This window comes from Mastigoproctus giganteus, chromosome 14, assembly GCF_048544385.1.
Source record: "Mastigoproctus giganteus isolate SK-2022 chromosome 14, ASM4854438v1, whole genome shotgun sequence".
NCBI classification, from domain to species: domain Eukaryota; kingdom Metazoa; phylum Arthropoda; class Arachnida; order Uropygi; family Thelyphonidae; genus Mastigoproctus; species Mastigoproctus giganteus.
Window position 1 is genome coordinate 45,767,756 of NC_143588.1, and position 11,428 is coordinate 45,779,183.

Sequence of the window (11,428 nt, forward strand, 5' to 3'; positions counted from 1 at the left end):
GATCGCGGCACCCCTCCCACCCAGTCACGAAGTGACGGGCGCGCTTAGATGAAGGGGAACACCTTTTTTCATAACTCACAGTTTTTTTTTTTTTTTTTAAAAAAAAGGGGACAATGTTTCGTTTTTCTGGAGACGTCACCTTCTGTCTTTTACCGTTACTAGTCCTGCCTCTCGCATCGGCGCGCGCGAACACACATAAATACATGGTCCAGACTTGCGCGCGATCATTTACATAATGTTTCATCATCCCTTCACAGCGATAGTCTCGGGAGCGACACAGAGCGGCAAGACAACATTTGTGTTGTCTCTATTAGAAAATAGTGAACATTTAATTTCGCCACCGCCTCAAAGAATCGTCTATTGCTATTCAGAACGTCAAGATAAGTTTCAGTGTTACCCGCAAATCGAGTTCGTGGATGGTTTAAACATCCCCGAATTCGATCCAAAAGTAAACAATTTACTTGTTTTAGATGATCTCATCAGCCAAGTAAAAGATAGTATTGTTGTGTCAGAGATATTTATTAAAGGATCGCATCACAGAAATCTGAGTGTAATATTATTAACGCAAAATTTGTTCTCCCAAGGTACACAGTTTCGTACAATTAGCTTGAATTCACACTACTTGATTGTTTTTAAAAACCCTCGCGACTCGCGACAAATCTCACATCTAGCTAGCCAAGTGTTTCCCGGAAGGACACGAGTTTTAGTCGACATATATAAAGATGCCACACGCGATCCGCATTCATATTTGCTGTTTGATTTTCGTCAGGAAACTGCAGATATACTAAGGCTGCGCTCACACGTATTGCCAAACGAGGGATCTACTATAATCTATGTACCCTCATGGCTAAGCGTCTAAAAAACAACGCTAATTTCATAAAGTATTTGGCGGAAGCTCGGCCAAAACAAGCATCCACTCTGCTAAAGAGCTCAGATCCCGCGCAAATAAATTCGCTCTGTGAAATCTGCAAAAATATAATCAAAGGCTGTATTCCTTTGCCTGACAGAGTGAAAAACAAGTTACAGCGCAAAAAACGTCTGCTCAGAACACTAGCAGATAAAAAAGTGGCATTTAAAACCAGACGGAAGTTAATAATTCAACAAGGAGGTGCTCTGTTCCCATTATTGGCCAGCATCGTAGCCCCACTAATTGCAAGTTTGATTCGAAGATGAACGAGTCTTTCCGCAAATTCTTGCTTGTAGCTGCACCGCCAGAACAAAAACAGATGCTCTCTTTAGACGAGCAAATGTCTCAAATCTTAAAAAGGCAGGATTTACCGCCAGAGTCAAAAGTTAAGATGTACCTTCAGATACTGCAAACATATTTAGGTCTGAAAAATAATGCCGCAAAACAGCCGTCTCCGACGGCATCGAATGACATCGAGGGTACCGTATCAGCAGCCACCGCCGCCGCACTACCCAGAATTCCCGATTCTGAAGCGCAGCAACAACAGCCCGAGGGCGGAGTGAAAAAAAAATCCCGTAAGCATGTCAAACGCCAATATACTGCTCTGATATCACCGCGTCGTTTGAGAAGAAAACACACTTGGATATCGTTGTGGTAAGTTTTTTTTTTCAATAAAACAGACACTTTTAAAATAAAATAAAATTTTATTTTGCATGTAAGTGTTGAAGTACATGTAATGTGGCTAAAACATCATTTGCCCACAAATCTTTACAATAATATTTGTTTACAATCTTTGACATAGAAATATTTCTACATCTATGTATTAGGAAAAAAATACAGTGTAGTCCACAAGCTATAGATTCTGGATGTTGAATCACCACTTTGTTATAAGTCCATTTCTTGCTGTTTTGGTTAAGGAACTCTGCAATGTCCTGTGTCGGCGGTCTTGCAAAGCTGTCGAAATATTGACTGCTGTTTTTTCCCAGGAAGATGCAAATCCAGTGAGTGCCTGGCATGTGGGAAAAGTCCGTATTGATGACCAACAATGCTGGTTTTCTCGCTATTCTTGACGGTAACTCGTCCCTGGCACAGACACCGATCAGATGTTTTCTCGATTCACTGTCCGCTTCTAAAACATTCAAAATCTGATCAGTGTTCATAATTCACGAGGATCGAACGGTCTTTAGTCACAGAAAGAATGTTTTCGAATTCGGCATACAAGATCACTGTAACGTTTTCGGGTAGAGGTTCTGCGAATTTCAGTTCGAGCCGAACTCCACCTCGTCGTAAAGAACTAATATGTGAGCCCACCGCATTACTGTCTGGAGTTAGATCAAAAGCATAAAGCACGTTCCCTTCTGTATAATCCAAGATTGATATGTCGTTACCGCAGTCGGAATTCCATTTATTTAGCGATGTAAACAGTGATAGGTAAGACCGCGTATAATGTCCATTCTTATAATCGGGCGTTAGCGGAATGGAAGGGTACTGCACACCATCAGCAGTCAGAAGTAAATAGCACAGGTTGTAGTGACCAAAATTGAATGGGTTGGTTTTGAGGGAGCCGTTGAAACTATCACTGGACACAATACCGACTATTAAACGAGCGGGGATCTGTCCTAGATATATATTATCTCTAGTAGAGTCTGACATGCCTTTTGGAATTGAATAGTAACTTACATCAACTCTATTAATAGGATATACAAGGGGATGTTTTTCAAGAACACTCATGTGCGCTAACTGTATGCTGGGGTTAAGTTTAACTTTACGCACAAAAAGACACGCCTCGCGTATATGAATTTTAGCAGTATTGTCGAGAGACAGCAGACAGAACTCGGGCGAACTGCGAACCATTCTAAGACGGATCGATACGCTGTTAATAATATATTTGGCCTGATGACACAAATCTATTCTGAGACGACCCAAAAGTTCCACAGTTTTGGTTTTCGAAAAAAACTTCATACGTTGATTCATACCGCTGTCGGCCTGAGAAAACATTTGCGGAACATCGGGAACATTGTCTTTTACGAACAGTTCTGTAGTGAGCTGGGATTTTTTTGCTCCTCTGTCAAAATTCAAAAGCGTTTCTAAATAAGCTCTATACGGATATGTGTCGCTGCTTGGATTAATTAATTTGTCTTGAACGAAAAGATCCACATGTTTAAACATGGAGTGAAAAAAGTTATTGACAACGCCGACACTCGATGTTAGTTCTTTTCCATCGCTTTGAGTTAACTGTACTTTGAGTCGCAAATAAGTTTTTCCCAGGTCCAGATATTCTTCAGATGTACCGGGTATGGAAAATTCTATTGGTCCCGGCGTGTCCACACTTGCTAAAGGCAAGAATGTAACGTATGAAGATCGTTCGATGCATAGATTCGTAGCAGGCTGTGCAAACAGGTCTAGTTCTGACATCATAAGCTCGCCCATCATTGAAAGATGTCCTGATATTTTTTTTTTTTTCGAAGCTTGCCTCCACTCTGACTACGGACTTTTTGCTTAATGACCTGTCCTACTTCAGAAGCTCGATTTATAAATGATCGTTTCACGGGTGCCCCCGAAATGACATCATCGATCATATTACGACCTGCCGACAACACTTGGCGACCTATGAATTTGGCAGCGGGTTTTAAAAGTGGAGAAAGAAATGTAAATGCAGATCTGAATATACTGCCTAAACCCTGGCCCCTCTGGATCGCTGCTCCTGCAAAGTAGGGATTTCCCCCCGCCTGCACTTTGTAGTATTCGACGTACGCGTTCATTGAGGCCGAAAATGCAACTTAATTAGAGTTTTACCACCTCTGAAAGGAAATAACTGACCGGTGTCTGTGCGAATTTGAATAGAAACGGACTGAATGCTTGAGAGAAGCACAGGGTAATAATCCAAATGTAAGAATTCACCACTGCTTCCGAACGGTACTACTCGCAACAGAGGCGCTCTAGTATCGCCTACAAACTGGTCCTCAATCAAGGCACTATAAACGAAATAAGACCCGACCCCTCTATTTATATCACCCGGAAATTTCGATCTCACCGTTCCTTCGAAACCATTGGGCATACGTTCAAAACCGAGTAAATCGCCGAGTCCAGTCTCAGGGAAGCGAAGACGCACACTGCTTTCTATTTCGAAAGAAACAAAACCATGTGCATTAACAGAACCTTTAATTTCGGGGGCTATAAAAGTCATAACCTTTAGAATTTCGGAGACGCTATTGTAACGACCATAAGGAATTTTATGCTCGCGAACATCACGAGTCGGCGGTTGTACGAACACAAGCTTCCTGTCATCAGACTCACTGTCAGTTTTTATTGATGGTATCACTATTTTACCTTTAGGTATCCACTTTCCGATGTGCTCTCCTTTGAAATTTCTATATTTGTCAACAATATCACCCCTCACTGCTACCTTGTGGGCTAGTCCTAGAATTCGAGCTGTTCGTAAAGGCATACGCAACTCACAGCCATTTTTAACACGAATTGTGAATCTCTCTTTGAATTCTGTCTCTTCTACTTTAAACTCTAAATTGGCATTAAGACCATACATATGCTCAATCAATTTAGTCGAATTTTCGTACTCGTCGTGCAACATGTAAACCTCGGGGTTCCTAATTGTCGGTTCTTTCTGTAGAATTGCAAACTCGGCCCAACCTTCGGAAATATTGTCCCAGGACTTAGGTACGTGTATTTCTGCAAGTGCTACCTCCCATTTGCCTTTCAGCGATATAGTGTCGGGTAAGACGATTGTAAAATTAGATTGCGTATTCTGGGGATGGAAAGCCATACAGGCATTACTAGGCAGTGTTAGGAAGAACATCTTTAGCCGAAACCCAACTATTGTAGGAAGCTGGAAATCCTAGCCACTTAACACGCAATTGACGCTCTCCTCCCACACGTCGCTCCTTAAGTACTTTTTCAATAAGATACACGTCGATTGGTAACGAGTCGTGAATATTAACAAGCTGAAGCTGTTGTTCGTAAAAGGTACCTTCGATAGTATCGCCTGTTTTGTCTTGTACTCTGTACACAACTGGTTTTCTTCGTTTCAATACTTGAGATATAGTAAAAATCTCACGCGTCCAATTGCCCCAGAATCCTTTGTGGAATGGATGTGAACCTGTACTTAGAACGACACGATCCCCCAGTTTAAATTTAGGAATCTGTTCTTTGGTTTTTTTCAAGTACAATTTCCTGTAGACGTCTTCTTCATTATGCAAAGTGACATCGGCAGGTGGCATTCCTATGGCTCGATGTGGGGTTCGATTATAAGTAGCTACAATGTCGGGAAGAACATGCACATATTTCTTACTTTCAGAATAAGTTATCCATTTAAATATTTTTTCTTTCAGAGTTCGAATAAAACGTTCAGCGATTGCAGCCTTTTTCTCCGATCTAGTAGTATAAAAATTAATGTTGAGAGATTTAAATAGGGCCCTCACATCTTTGTTGATAAACTCTCTGCCTCTGTCGCTGTTAAGACTGAATGGCGTTTCTTGCTTGAAAATTGATTTGAATGCTTTTACCATCTGCTTCGATGTTTTATTTCTAAGTGTTCTCACCCAGGCGTATCTAGAAAAAGCGTCTATACAGACGAGTAAATAACGCACTCCGCCATTAGCATCAGACAGATTGGAAACCTCTGCTAAGTCACACTGAAACGTATGGTGTAATCCAGGAACTATTATTTGGTTTCTAGGAAAATTAACTCTTTGAGGTTTGTGTCTGACATAAGCAGACTGAGATGACAAATACTCTTTCACGATACGCCGGGGTAATTTTGTATGCTTTTGTAATGCATTAATACCACTAAAACTCCCAACGACGCGCGGATCGTTGTAATCTTCTAACATTTCTTTTTTTTTTTTTTTTTCCAGACGGTGTTCTACGAAAACCAGGAGCACTTATGGAGCGACCCAAGTTTCTTGGCATCTTATATGGATGCTTTGGATGCTAATGACCCCACTAAGTTGTAAACCCCACTAAGTTGTAATTTTTATTTTTTATTATGTATATATGTAAGTGTTGATTTTGTGATTAGTAACTACATCTGTAAAACTTACAAATAAAAGTATGTCTATTTGAAAAAGATATTGTCTGTCTTTTTTCTTAGAAAGTAGAAAATAAGTTTCCATTAATCAATAACCTTTTTAAATTGAGAAGTTACTTTTAGAAAAGAAAATGATTTCAAATATATATTAAAAAAAGAAAGAAGAAAATAAGTTTTAATTTTCCATTAATCAATAACCTTTTTAGGAAAGAAAATGATTTCAAATATATATATTAAAAAAAAAATATCGAACTTGCAGACAGAAACAGAAGATGGCGCCAGTGCTTCACGAAGACGGTAAATAAATATAAACACATTTTACTTTTCAGGTTTTTTTTTTTTTTTTTCCTGTTTAGAAAGCATCAGAATTGAAAGTCAACTTGCAGAGAAAAAATGGAAACATCATAAATAATTATGGGTAAAAATATATACATATAAATTTAACCATAAAAAGGATATAAAATGAAATAAATTCCTTAATTTCAGATTTTTCAGCTTTCAGAATTATTCACTAGATGGAGCCAAAGTTTCTTTTTTGGTAAATATCAAAAGCAACTTAAGTTTTTTTTCCCCATAGATGGTAAACAGTAGAATACAAATTCCAGAGGAACCATCACAAATAGCTATGGGTAAAAAAAAAATATATACATATAAATTTAACCATAAAAAGGACATAAAATGAAATAAATTCCTTAATTTCAGATTTTTCAGCTTTCAGAATTATTCACTAGATGGAGCCACAGTTTTCTAGGTCTTCCATTGTCATGACAATCTCCGTGCATGTGGTCCCAAGTATGTGGGAAAAAATATATATATATAAACATCTTAAATAAAATCTTTAAGTTCAGCTTTCAGAATGCTTCCAGAGATGGCGACACCGTTTCTTGGTAGTTACGATGTCGTGGCAATCTCCGTTCAAGAAGTATGTTAGAAAAAAATATGTATATTTAAACATCTTAAATAAAAATCATTAATTTCAGCTTTCAGAATGACACGCTAGATGGCGACACAGTTTTTCTAGGTCTTACTTTGTCGTGGTAATCTCAGTGCACAAACTGTTTTGGTCCCCAAGTATGTGGGGAAAAAATATATATTTATTTAAACATCTTAAATAAAATCATTAATTTCAGCTTTCAGAATGACACGCTAGATGGCGACACAGTTTTCTAGGTCTTACTTTGTCGTGGTAATCTCAGTGCATGTGGTCCCCAAGTATGTGGGGAAAAAATATATATTTATTTAAACATCTTAAATAAAATCATTAATTTCAGCTTTCAGAATGACACGCTAGATGGCGACACAGTTTCCTGGTAGTTACGATGTCGTGGCAATCTCCGTGCATGTGTGTGTGTGTGCGTGCGCGAACCCACAATTCATTGCGAAAACGGTAGCTTGAAAACCAACGCGGTAAAAACAGACGGCATCAACCGGCCAGAAATCACAGGCAAAGTCACAGACGTAGTCGGTTTATACCCCCCCAGACCAATCAGAACATCGGTTCGTATCCCCCTCCAATCAGAACAAGGCGAAATACAACTTCCTACGTCACACTCACACCACTCTTAACTATAACAGCTACATTTACACATATTCTTATAACTGAAAGGGTAGCCGTGGGGTTAAGCACCGGACCATCAGTAGCAATGACTTGGGTTCGAGCCTGGGTAAAGTAAAAAAATAATTTTAATTTAATGTCGAAAATAAGTGGCGCCATCTAGCGGGCGAAATAAGAACTAAAATATATTTTTCCTCCGAATCGGCAACTAAGCCTCGGCGCAACAGCTAAACCTAAACCTCGGCTCGCCTCACCGGAGCACGCTCAAAACCGAAACGGCAAAACAAACGACCGAGGCGGCAGCACGCACGAAAATTGACGCCAAAATTCATAGAGCCGTACTCGGTTAGAACCCCAACCTCTTCTACTCACATTAAACAAAAATTAACCATTCTCTCCAGGATTTTGCACAGACAGCTAGTCAGAGCAATAGGACGATAAGTAGTAGTGACTTTTGGATCCTTTCCTGGCTTAGCAAAGGCAAGAACGATTGCCTTGCGCCAGGAATCCAGAAACTGCCCTTCAAAAAAGATTCTGTTATATAGAAGGAGCAGATAATCCATAGATTTTGGTGAAAGATGCTTAATCATTTCATAATGGATGCCATCTGGTCCAACAGCACTTGCTTTGGAAAGAGTGAGGGCTCTTTTCAGTTCCTGTATAGTTAATGCTCCGTTGTAGGGATAAAGGCTCTTAGATTTAAAATCGAAAAACAGGCACTTAATTTTATGTTTCAGGACCAGGAACTCTGGGGAATACGAAGATGTTGCAGAGATGTTAGAGAATGTTTCCCCAAGAGAATTGGCTATTGCAGTTGGATCTCAATAGTGCATCCATTATAATCTAGGATTGAAGAAGGGTGGGATGTATATTTTCCCTTCATTTTATCCCAGACCAACTTAGTACTAGTGGACTGAGTAATTGATTAAGTAAAACGGATCCACGATTCCTTTTGACTCTGACGGCGGATATAGCGTGCTTTGGCTCGTGCGCGTTTAAAGGCTATAAGGTTGGTCGTGGTAGGATATCGGCGGAATATCCCCCACGCTTTGTTTTGAGCCTTTTTTGCTGCTGTGCATTGTGAATTCCACCAAGGTTTGGGAAATGGTGGAAACCGGGCAGATGGTTTTGGAACAGCATTCCTGCTTGGACGATAATTTCTGTGATGTACGTTACTGCATCATTGATAGGCTCCTGACTGGCAGTACTGAGGTCAAAATTTGCCTGATGTTGGAAGGCAGTCCGGTCAGACTGATCAGTCTTCCACCGTGGTAACCTGAAAGGAAGACACGGTCTCCCACTATGTAACGAGGTTATCACAGGGAAGTGATCACTTCCGTATGGATTCTGCTCCAATTCCCAAGTGAGTGAAGGGAGCAGAGAGAGAGAGGTCAATGGTAGAAAACGTATGGGTAGGCATGTGGAAGAAGGTATTTGTTCAAGTATTTAGAAGGGAAAGGTCATTGTCATTATACGCTCTATGACTCGTCCCCTTCCATTGATGTTAGCACTACCCCACAGAGTGTTATGTCCATTCATATACCCGAGAAGTAAGAAAGGGGGAGGCAACTGCATTAGAAGATCATCAAGGTCTTTCTGGGAGATGTCAGTCCCAGGTGGCAAATAAATAGAGCACACGGTTAATAAAAATCCCACTGTAAGGCGAATTGCAACAGCCATTATGCTGGTTGTGATTAGCAAGGGCTGAACTGGGGTCTGGTTACCCACAAGGATAGCCACTCCTCCATGAGCAGGACCATCCACAATTCTATTCTTACGTAAAATTATGATGTTATGCATTGTGGGATCATCATTTGCCTTTAGATAAGTCTCCTGCAAGCAAAAGCAAACTGGCTCGTGCTTTTGCTTGATGTCATCAGTATTTCGCCGGAATCCACGACAATTCCATTGTAGGAATTTAGCCATTATTTTGGCTTGGTGGGTTCATCAGGCGGCTACCGAGGTGCTGAGGGCTTACTTTTGTCAGTCTTGGATTTATCTTTTTTAGGAAAGAATGGACACTGTCCCGTGTCCATTTCTTCCTTCGCAAAGAGTTCCAAGACTGATTCATACGGTACCTCCTTATTCTCTACATTCATTGTTTCTGGTGTCACGGGTGACTCTTCTGAACGTTTTGGCTTTTCTTTACCACTTGGTTTTGGTAGTGGTAACCGACTGTGTTTTTTTGGTGGCTTTTGTGAACTCAATAAATAGCGTGCAATCAGAAGACGCCTCTTAAAAAATGGAAAGGCCCGATTAATTTGGTGTAAGGAGCATATCAAATGGACCCCACCGAGCAGTGGAAGTCAGTTATTTTCTAGGACGACAAGAAATTCAACCTGCATGGCTCTGATGGGAAACAAACGAGACGTGGTGAAGAATACCATCCAGACTGTATGGTGTCTACAGTGAAATTCCCTACCAGTCAAATGATATGGGGTGCATTTCGTATCGCAGAGTAGGTCGCCTGCAGTTTATAAAAGGTTCCGTAAATGCCAATGTATACCTGGCTGTATTGGAAGGCAAATTTTTCCCAACGATTAGAGACCATTTCAACCTGCCAAGTAACCGCATCTTTCAGGACGACTCTGCTCCTTGTCATCGGGTGTAAAATGTAATTAGGCACTTCTGTAGTTACTTTAGCTTCGACAATAATGTGTTTACATTTGTTGCAGGTGAAAAAATGGTTGGAAGAATGATCCATTACAACTCTTAGCTGGCCAGGAAACAGCTCGGACCTCAATCCTATTGAGAACTGTTGGCATCGTGTGGAATCTGCAGTTTCCAGAAAGAAACCAAAGGCCCTTCGTGAACTTCAGGAAGCCATAATTCGTGTTTGGAACCACGAACTATCAGTTGATTATCTTTAGAAATTGATCTTCTCAATGCCTCGACGGTGTGCTGCTGTCATCAGAATAGTAGTTTGCACCTGATGCACTTTTCATTTTGTTTTCCATTTAAAATGATAAACTGAAGCAAATTGAGGGCTTCTGATATTTAAACTATAATTGTCGTGTTTACCAAAACTGTTGTATAAAGGTTGCAAATGGTCATTTTGGAATATTTTGAGAGCACGTGTCAAATATTACTTAGTTTTGTCTTAACTATTAATAAATATCTTTTGTTTATATTTCTATTTGTGATGTTAGTCATTAATGGAACATACCATCGCGAAAAAGGGTTGGAAATGTGAAATTCCTAGGTGATGCACTTTCTTTGAAAACCAGTGTATATTCGAATCTTAAGACAATTTTGCGTACATGTATAGGATGGATTAGGGAAGTATAACAGATTTCCACTAGCAGGAAGATGCATTCACACTACAGCTCCTACCATCCCAAATACAATTTCTGTCTTTTTGCATATAGCATTCCTTCGAATGTAAGGGTCATAGCTTTTTAAGCGTGCTGAGTACAAGTGGTTATTAACGAGCGGTTAAGCGATGTTCGCACATTAGCAGCCATCTTGTATTTGCCCGAATTTGCTATTAGTAATTTTAGACATAAGTAGCCTTGGGCAAAATGTGGTTAGGTATAATGTCCTATTAGCTCAGAAGTGTTGTTTGTTTAGAATAGATGTTGAGGGATAAGGATATGGAACTCAAACAGAATTACAAACGCTGAACAGCATTTACTCCATCAACAATGCCGCAACCACAGTTTGTTAACTTTATTCCATAACTTTGTATACAACAGAAACTGGTGTACTAGTGAGCATCACCAACCACTGAAATAGCTGAGAAGTTAAATATACGGAGGTTCACAAAATTAATCGACATTAGACGCACAACTACCACTTCAAAAACGTTAAAACGATTTGCACATCGGACATATCTCAGTGACAACTCTTCTTGAGGTCTAGCCCTACACTTATTTTGAAATGCAATAATCCGAAAACACAATGTGATCGGTTCATGATGATG